General features: G+C 47.3%; 1 protein-coding gene across 1 annotated transcript in view; it reads right to left on the reverse strand.

Moving 5' to 3' along the window:
• Positions 1 to 10000, reverse strand: part of LOC113813515 (zinc finger and BTB domain-containing protein 14) — a 63660-nt gene that overhangs the window by 36510 nt on the left and 17150 nt on the right. The gene's annotated exons all lie outside the window — the stretch shown is intronic.

A 10000-nucleotide genomic window follows, 5' to 3' on the forward strand; every position in this document is an offset into this window, starting at 1 on the left:
CCCATACCCCACTTATCTTATCTATCATTCCCCCATCTCTTTCTCCCTCTTCCTCTGCTTTCCTCCCTATTTCCCTTCTACCCTTCTACCCCCCCCTCCCCCCCCCCCAACCCCGCCCGTAACCCGAGGCCGCCCACCCACAAGGCATTTCCTCGGGATCGTGGGCGTGGGCGTGAAGCGGCTGTGGCGGCGGTGGACGGTCCCTCGTGGCTGCGCAGGTTGCTGTCTGTCTGTCTATCTGTCTGTCCATCTGTCTGTGTGTCTGTCCGTCTGTCTGTCTGTCCGTCTGTGTATCTGTTTGTCTGTCTGTCTGTCTGTCTGTCTGTCTGTCTGTCTATCTGTCTGTCTATCTATCTGTCTGTCTATCTGCCTGCCTGTCTGTGTCTGTCTGTCTGTCTGGCTGTCTACCTATATCTATCCATTTATCCATATCTATCTATCTGTCTGTCTATCTATCTATCTGTCTGTCTATCTATCTATCTGTCTGTCTACCTATATCTATCCATTTATCTATATCTATCTATCTGTCTGTCTATCTGTCTACCTATTATCTATCCATTTATCTATATCTACCTATCTATCTAAAGAAGAAGTTCCTCTCTATTTTCTCATTAGTTCCTCTCTCTCTCTCTCACTCCCTCTCTTCCCCATCACTCTCACTCTCTTTCTCGCTCATTTACTCTCCCTCTCCATCCCTTTCTTCCTCTCTCACCCACTCCCTCTCCATCTCTCTCTTTCTCTTCCTCTCTCTCACTCTATTTCTTATTCTCCCTCTCCATCCCTCTCTTCCTCTCTCACCCACTCCCTCTCCATCTCTCTCTTCCTCTCTTCCTCTCTCTCCATCCCTCTCTTCTCTCTCTCATTCTCCCTCTCCATCCCTCTCTTCCTCTCTCACCCACTCCCCTCTCCACTCTATTCCCACTCTCGCCGCTTCCAGCTATTAACCCCCCTCCCCCCTAAATTTCTCCTCCCCCTCTCCTGGTGGTAATATCCCCCCTTCGTCCCTTTTCTCTTTTGGTTGCCCCCCAGGGGTACCCTCCTGGGCCCCCCACACTCCTTCATTTACCCCCTCCCCCCTCATCTCCCCCTCCCTCCTTTGACCCAACTCATCTGCTACCTTCCCCTCCCTCCCTCCCTCCCCTCTCTCCCTCTCTCCCTCCTCCGTTCTTTATTTACCACCTTTTTTTTTCTCTCTCTCTTTATCTTACTCTCTTTCTTTCTCTGTTTCTCTCTCTCAATGCTTCTCTCTTTATCTCTCTATTTCTTTCTGTTTCTCTCTCTTTATATTACTCTCTCTCTCTCTCTCTCTCTCTCTCTCTCTCTCTCTCTCTCTCTCTCTCTCTCTCTCTCTCTCTCTCCCTGGCCTTCTCACCCTATCCATGCCCTCTACCCCTCCCCCCACCCCCGCCCGACATTTCGACCCTTCCAACCACCTACCCCTCTCGCTCCCTCCCCCTCCCCCTCCCTCCCCCCATTTCGACCCTTCCAAAGCCGTTCCCCCAAGACCTACCCCCCTTCCGCCCCCTGCCGTCGCCCCACCTCCCCCCTCCTCACATTTTACCCTCCCCTCGGGGCTTCTACTACCACCTTCAACACCTCCTTCTCCTCCTCCTTCTTCATTTTATCCTTCTTCTCCTTCTTTGTATCCGTCTTCTTTTTCTTTCTTTTTTTATACTTCTTCTCCTTCTTCTTCTTCTTCTTCTTCTCCTCTTCCTCCCCCTCTTCCACCCCCCCTCCCCTCCATCTCCTCCTCTCCCCCCGCCTCCCTTCCCCCCCTTCTCCTCCTCCCTCACCTCCTCCTCCTCCTCCTCCTCTTCCCCCTCCTCCTCCTCCTCCCCCTCCTCTTCCTCTTCCTCCTCCTCCTCCTCCTCCTACCCCATCCTCTTCCTCCTCCTCCCCCTTCTAGCAACCCCTCCTTCCCCTCCTTCCCCCCACCTCCCCTCCTCTTTCCCTTCCTCCCATCCTCAAAACCTCAAAACGAAGAAAAAATGAAAAAAAGAGAAAAAAGAGAATCAAAGTCACACAGTAAGAAAACCGCATAACAAGTGCACGCGTAACGAGTAACCGGGTAACTGGGTACTTTAAAACCGGGTAACTGGGTACTTCAACACCGCGCCACAAATACCACTTGGCGTTGGCGGGTGTTGAAAGGGAGGGAAGGATGTGTTAGTATTAATGGGTCTGGTTATCGTCAACATCATCATCGTCATTATCATCGTCATTATCGTCATCATCGTCATCATTATCGTTATCGTCATCATCATCGTCATTATCATCGTTATCGTCATCATCATCGTCATTATCATCATCAATGTCATCATTATCATCATCGTCGTTATCGTCATTATCATCATGATAATCATCGTAATTATTATTTATTTATCAGCTTCGTTATTATTACCATAACAAAAACAGCAAGATAGATAATGTTAAGGATGATGATAATAACAGTAATGATAATAATAATAATGAAAATAACAACGAAAATGATGATGATGATAGTAATAATAAGAACAACAATAATAACAAAAACAACTACAACAACAGCAACAGTAACAACAATAATAATAGTAACAAAAATATAAAAATAAAAATATTAATATTTTCTTCTCTCTCTTTTATCTCTCTCCTCTAGGGGGAGGGGGAGAGAGGAGAGGGGAAGAGATGGGAGGGGGAGAGAGGAGAGGGGAAGAGATGGGGAGGGGGAAAGAGAGAAAGAGATGGGGAGGGGGAGAGAGAGAAGAGAGAAAGAGATGGGGAGGGAGAGAGAGAGAGAGGAGAGGGGAAGAGATGGGGAGGAGGAGAGAGGAGAGAGAAAGAGATGGGGAGGGGGAGAGAGAAGAGAGAAAGAGATGGGGAGGGGGAGAGAGGAGAGAGAGAAAGAGACGGGGGAGGGGGAGAGAGAAGAGAGAAAGAGGAGGGAGAGAGAGAAGAGAGAAAGAGAGGGGAGAGAGAGAAAGAGAAAGAGGAGGGGGAGAGAGAAAAGAGAAAGAGGAGGGGGAGAGAGAAAAGAGAAAGAGGAGGGGGAGAGAGAAGAGAGAAAGAGGAGGGGAAGAGGGGGCAGGGGGGGGAGGGGGGAAAGGACCCTCATGGCCTCTAAACCCAAGCAGAACCTTCACCCAAACTCCAACATAGCGAGTCCAAGTGCCCGCCGCAACATGGCCGATTCCGCACCACATGACGACAGGGCGAAAGAGATAAAAGATAAAAAAAAAAAAAAAAAAAAAATACAAGATACGAAAAGAACTTAAAAAGAATAAGAATAAATAAATGAAAATAAAAATCGACATATAATAATGATAATGATAATGATAATGATAATAATAATGATAATGATAATAATAATAATAATAATAATAATAACAATAACAACAACAATAATAACAATAATAATAATAATAATGATCGTAATAATGACGATTTTCAGATCACACAAAAAAACACAAAACACGCGAAGCACAAGAAAAAAACAACAACTGCACATCAACGAAAACAATAATAATAATAATAACAAAAAACAAAACAACAAAATAACACACGTACACCAACAAAAAACAAAGAAACAAAAAAGAAAAAAAAAATACAAAAAAAGCAACACAGACGCCGGAGGAAATACAACAACAACAACAACAACAACAACAACATCAAAAGCCCTCATGCACTCACTCGTCCACAAATAACAATGACAACATGGACGCTGTTTGTCAAGCAGTTATTATTTCCACAGTCCTTCTCCCTCTCTTTCTCAAGCCCCCTCTCATTAGGCATGACATTCTACCCATGTTGTTGCCTCATGTACCCTCATGACATGGGGCCAGGCGTCGGCGGGTTCCACTAGCCAGAGCTGAGCCTGGAATCAATTGGCCAGAGGTATGCCTGGGTTCTACTAGCAAGAACTATGCCTGGGTTCTACAGGACAGAGTTATGCCTGGGTTCTACTGGACAGGGTTATGCCTGGGTTCTACTAGCAAGAACTATGCCTGGGTTCTACTAAGAGCTATGCCTGGGTTCTACTGGACAGAGTTATGCCTGGGTTTTACTAGACAGAACTATGCCTGGGTTCTACTAGCCAGAGTTATGCCTGGGTTCTACTAGAGAGTTATGCCTGGGTTCTACTAGACAGTTATGCCTGGGTTCTACTAGACAGAGTTATGCCTGGGTTCTACTAGACAAAGTTATGTCTGGGTTCTACTGGAGAGAGTTATGCCTGGGTTCTACTAGCCAGAGTTATGCCTGGGTTCTACTAGACAGAGTTATGCCTGGGTTCTACTAGACAGAGTTATGCCTGGGTTCTACTGGGCAGAGTTATGCCTGGGTTCCACTGGGCAGAGTTACACCTGGGTTCTACTAGCCAGAGTTATGCCTGGGTTCTATTAGATAGAACTATGCCTGGATTCTACTAGCCAGAACTATGCCTGGGTTCTACTAGCCAGAGTTATGCCTGGGTTCTACTAGCTAGAGTTATGCCTGGGTTCTACTAGCCAGAGTTATGCCTGGGTTCTACTAGCCAGTTATGCCTGGGTTCTACTAGCCAGAGTTATGCCTGGGTTCTACTAGCCAGAGTTATGCCTGGGTTCTACTAGAGAGTTATGCCTGGGTTCTACTGGACAGAGTTATGCCTGGGTTCTACTAGCCAGAGTTATGCCTGGGTTCTACTAGCCAGAGTTATGCCTGGGTTCTACTAGCCAGAGTTATGCCTGGGTTCTACTAGCTAGAGTTATGCCTGGGTTCTACTAGCCAGAGGTATGCCTGGGTTCTATTAGACAGAACTATGCCTGGGTTCTACTAGCCAGAACTATGCCTGGGTTCTACTAGCCAGAGTTATGCCTGGGTTCTACTAGCTAGTTATGTATGGGTTCTACTAGCTAGAGTTATGCCTGGGTTCTACTAGCTAGAGTTATGTATGGGTTCTACTAGACAGAGTTATGTATGGGTTCTACTAGCCAGAGTTCTATTAGCCAGAGTTATGCCTGTGATAACCTAGTCAGTTTCTAGCCAGCGGTTCGACTAGTTAAACCTGGGCCTCGATCACACTAGTCAAGACACTGGCGGTTCCACTAGTTAGCGCTGAGAGGGTTCCACTACCTAGACTGGAGCTCCTAGTCCCAGCATTGGTCGCTTGTAGCCCCGAGTGCCACTCCCTCGTCACGCGCCACGGGGCTTGGCAAGACTATACCGAAGTTCAGCGCGTTTAAGTGGGTCTCCGGACCTTTAAATGGGTTTCAAGCACGTCTAGATGGGTTCTAGTTAAGTTTATATGGGTTTCAGTACATTTAAATGGGTTTCAGCACGTCTAGATGGGTTCTAGTTAAGTTTATATGGGTTTCAGTACATTTAAATGGGGTTCAACACGTCTAGATGGGTTCTAGTTAAGTTTATATGGGTTTCAGTAAGTTTATATGGGTTTCAGTACATATAAATAGGTTTCAGCACGTCTAGATGGGTTCTAGTTAAGTTTATATGGGTTTCAGTACATTTAAATGGGGTTCAGCACGTCTAGATGGGTTCTAGTTAAGTTTATATGGGTTCGAGTAAGTTTAAATGGGTTTCAGCACGTCTGGATGGTTTCCAGTTAAGTTTATATGGGTTTCAGTGAGTTTATATGGGTTTCAGCACGTCTAGATGGGTTCTAGTTAAGTTTATATGGGTTTCAGTGAGTTTATATGGGTTTCAGCACGTCTAGATGGGTTCTAGTTAAGTTTATATGGGTTTCAGCACGTCTAGATGGGTTCTAGTTAAGTTTATATGGGTTTCAGTGAGTTTATATGGGTTTCAGCACGTCTAGATGGGTTCTAGTTAAGTTTATATGGGTCACTTGTAGCCCGTCTAGATGCCACTCCTCGTCACGCGCCACGGGGCTTGGCAAGACTATACCGAAGTTCTAGTTAAGTTTATATGGGTTTCAGTACATTTAAATGGGTTTCAGCACGTCTAGATGGGTTCTAGTTAAGTTTATATGGGTTTCAGTACATTTAAATGGGTTTCAGCACGTCTAGATGGGTTCTAGTTAAGTTTATATGGGTTTCAGTACATATAAATGGGTTTCAGCACGTCTAGATGGGTTCTAGTTAAGTTTATATGGGTTTCATTAAGTTTATATGGGTTTCAGTAAGTTTATATAGGTTTCAGTACATATAAATGGCTTCAAGTATGTTTAGATGGGTTTCAACGTCTAGATGGGTTCTAGTTAAGTTTATATGGGTTCGAGTAAGTTTATATGGGTTCTAGTTAAGTTTATATGGGTTTCAGTACATTTAGATGGCTTCCAGTATGTTTCGATGGCTTTCAAAACGTTTTATTGGCTATTACTGCATAATGGCATTTCAGACATCCAGAAAAGGTATGTAAAAGGAAAGAATATCTTCACAACACAAGAGATATGTATTTGCCCGATTTACAACGAATTTTCATCACAACATATATATATATATATATATATATATATATATATATATATATATATATATATATATATATGACGGAGGTATATTCGAAACCGGTCAAATACATTGTACTGCGAAGATATTAATTCTGGCTCATACCTTTCCTACATTTGTCAACACGAACGGTTCGACATTAAGAATCCTCATCAAAGGATCACAAAGGATGATATATATATATATATATATATATATATATATATATATATATATATATATATATATATATATCACTGCTACCGAAAAAAATAGCAGGATCTGGGCCAGAGATGGTTCAGATTCGATTCACTTGCCTTAGGAGGAAGAGGAGGAGGAGGGAGGGAGGAGGAGGAGGGAGGAGGAGGAGGAGGAGGAGGAGGAGGAGGAGGAGGAGGAAGAGATAGAGGGGAGGGAGGAGGAAGGAAGAGGATAGAGGGGAAGGAAGAGGAAGAAGAGAGGAGGAGGAGGGAAGGAGGAGGAGAGAAGAGATAGAGGGGGAAGAAGGAGGAGGAAGAGAGGAGGGAGGAGGAGGAGGAGGGAGGAGAAGGAGGAAGAGGGATAGAGGAGGAGGGGGAGGAGGAGGAAGAAGAGGAGGAGGAGGAAGAAGAGGAGGAGGGAGAGAGGAGGAGGGGGAGGAGGAGGGAGGAGGAGTGGAGGAGGAAGAGTAGGAGGAGGAAGCGAGGAGGAAAAAGAGAGGAGGAGGAGGAAGAAGACTGAGGAGGAGGAGGAGTGAGGAGGAGGGAGGATGAGGAGGAGGACGAGGAAGGAGGAGAAAGAGGAGGAGGAAGAGGAAGAGGAGGAGGAAGATTTTGATACGGAGAAATAATAATAATACGGGGAAGGAAGAGGAAGAAGAGGAGGAGGAGGAGGAAGAAAAGAGGGAATCGAAAGAAGACGAAAAGGAGGAGGAGGAGAGAGGAGGAGAGGAGGAAAGGCCAAGAAGAGGGGAAGGAGAGAGGAAGAAGAAGCAGGAAAAGAGAAAGGGGAAGAAGAGGAGGAGAGAGGAAGCAGGAAAGTAAGCAGGAGAAGAGAAAGGCCAAAAGAGAGAACAGGAGGAAGAAGAGACTGCAGGAGGAAGCAGTGAGGAGAGAGAAGGCCAAAAGAGGACGAGGAGAGAGACGCAGAAAAGAAGCAGGAGGAAGAGAAAGGCCAAGAAGAGGAGGAGAGAGACGCAGAATAAGAAGCAGGAGCAGAGAAAGGCCAAGAAGAGGAGGAGAAAGAAAAGAAAAGAAGCAGGAGATACGAGAAAGGCCAAATAATAGGATAGAGAGACGCAAGAAGAAGAGGAGGAGGAGGAGAAAGAAAAGAGGGAATCGAAAGAAGACGAAAAAGAAATCAGAACACGGAGAGGAGAAAGGCCAAGAAGAGGAGGAGAGAGACGCAGAAAAGAAGCAGGAGAAGAGAAAGACCAAGAAGAGGAGGAGAGAGACGCAGACAAGAAGCAGAAGAGAAAGAACAAGAAGAAGAGGAGAGAGACGCAGAAAAGAAGCAGGAGAAGAGAAAGGCCAAGAAGAGGAGGAGAGAGACGCAGAAAAGAAGCAGGAGAAGAGAAAGGCCAAGAAGAGGAGGAGAGAGACGCAGAAAAGAAGCAGGAGAAGAGAAAGGCCAAGAAGAGGAGGAGAGAGACGCAGAAAAGAAGCAGGAGAAGAGAAAGGCCAAGAAGAGGAGGAGAGAGAAGCAGGAGAACTAGACCCAGAAAGGGAACCTCGGCTGAGCACGGGCGTCCTCATGGCATCCCTTCGAGCCCAAAGCCTCCCTCCCTCCTCTTCTCCCTTCCTCTCCCCTTTTCCCTCCTTTCCCTCTTTTTCCCTCTTCCTTCTTTCTCCCTCTTCTCCTCCTCCTTCCCCTATCTCCCTCTCCCCTTTTCCCTCTTCCTTCTTTCCCCCTCTTCTCCTCCTCCTTTTCTCCCTTCGAGCCCAAAGCCTTCCCCTTTCCTCTCCCTTTTTCCTCCTTACTCTTCTTTCCCCCTCTTCTCCTCCACCTTTTCTCCCTTCGAGCCCAAATCCGTGGTAACTGCGTGGCTGGTAACTGGGAACTCTGCGTGACTGGTAACTTTTGTCTGGTAACTGGTAGATGGGAACTCTGCGTGACTGGTAACTTTTGTCTGGTATCTGGTAACTCTGCCTGACGGGTAACTGGTATTTTTCTGGTTTCTTCTAGTTTCTTCGTGCGGAGGAATACTGAATTTGAAATATGCGCCGTTGTTATTTATATATGTGGATTCGGATAGAAAAAGAGGAAGGAAGATTCTGATTATGAGGAGGAGGAGGAGGAGAAGGAAGAGGAAGAGGAGGAGGAGGAGGAGGAGAAGGAAGAGGAGGAGGAAGAAGAAGAAAATAAACTCTTCTCTATTCTGCTTCCCCTTCCTAGCCTTCTATGCCTCTCTCTCCCTCCTTTTCTCTCCTTCACAACCCCTCCCTCCCTCCATCCATCCCACCCTATCCCTCCTTTCTCTCCATCCCTCCTTCCATCTCCCTCTCTCCATCCATCGTTTCCATCTTCCTTCTCTCCCTCCCTCCCACTCCTACCCACCTCCCTTCCCTTCCTCCACCCTTCTCCCTCCCTCCCTATCTCCCTCCATCCATCCATCTTTTCCATGTCTCCTCCCTCCCCTCCTTCCCTCCTCCCTTCCCTTTCCACCCTTCTCCCTCCCTCCCTCTCTCCCTCTATCCATCCATCCTTCCCTCTCCAGCCCTTCTCCTCCCTTCCCTCCACCCCCTCTCCCTCCCTCCCTCCCACCCTTCTCCCTCCCTCCCTCCACCCTTCTCCCTCCCTTCCCTCCACCCCTCTCCCTCCCTCCCTCCCCCCCTCTCCCTCCCTCCCTTCACCCCTCTCCCTCCCTCCCTCCACCCCTCTCCCTCCCTCCCTCCTCGTCTCACATGCTTCAGGATGGACCCAAGCATGACGTCACGACCTCGGCTGTCCTTCCCTTTAATTCTCCTGCGGGGCCTTGGGGGGGGGGGGGGGCTGGGGGAGGGTAGGGGAGGGAGGGAGGAATGGGGGAAGGGAGGGGGAGGGGGAGGAGGAGGAGGAGGGATGGGGAGTCGTGGAGATGGAGGAATGTGGGGAGGGGAAGGGGGAGGGATGGGGTGGGACGGAGGAATGGAGGAGGGGGAGGAGGGGAGGAGAGATAAGGTGGGGGTGGGAATTGAATCGGGTGGAGGGAAGGAATGGGGAGGAGGAAGGAAGACAGGGTTTGGGGAGGGGAAGAGAGGGAGTAGGGAAGGAGGGAGAAAGGGGAGGGAAAAGAGGGGGAGGGGAGGAAAAGGAAGAGGAGGAAGAGGATACGTAGGAAGCGGTGGAAAAAAGAGGAGGCTTTGGCGAAGGATGAAGAAATGAAGAAAAAAAAGGGGGGGAAGACGTAGATGAAAAAGAATAGGAAGAACATGAGAAGAGGAAGGACAAACGAACAGGAGAGAGAGAGAAGAGGAAGGACAAAAAAAAATAAAAAAAAGAAGAAAAAAAATCCCATTTTCTTCCCTCCACAAAAACAAAACAACAAAAAACCCTAAAAACAAAACCTGCAATTGCACAAGTCATTGCAACTTGCACTCTGCCTGGGCGTGGTGGCTTCGTGCAAA

Source organism: Penaeus vannamei, chromosome 40 (assembly GCF_042767895.1).
Source record: "Penaeus vannamei isolate JL-2024 chromosome 40, ASM4276789v1, whole genome shotgun sequence".
Taxonomy (NCBI): domain Eukaryota; kingdom Metazoa; phylum Arthropoda; class Malacostraca; order Decapoda; family Penaeidae; genus Penaeus; species Penaeus vannamei.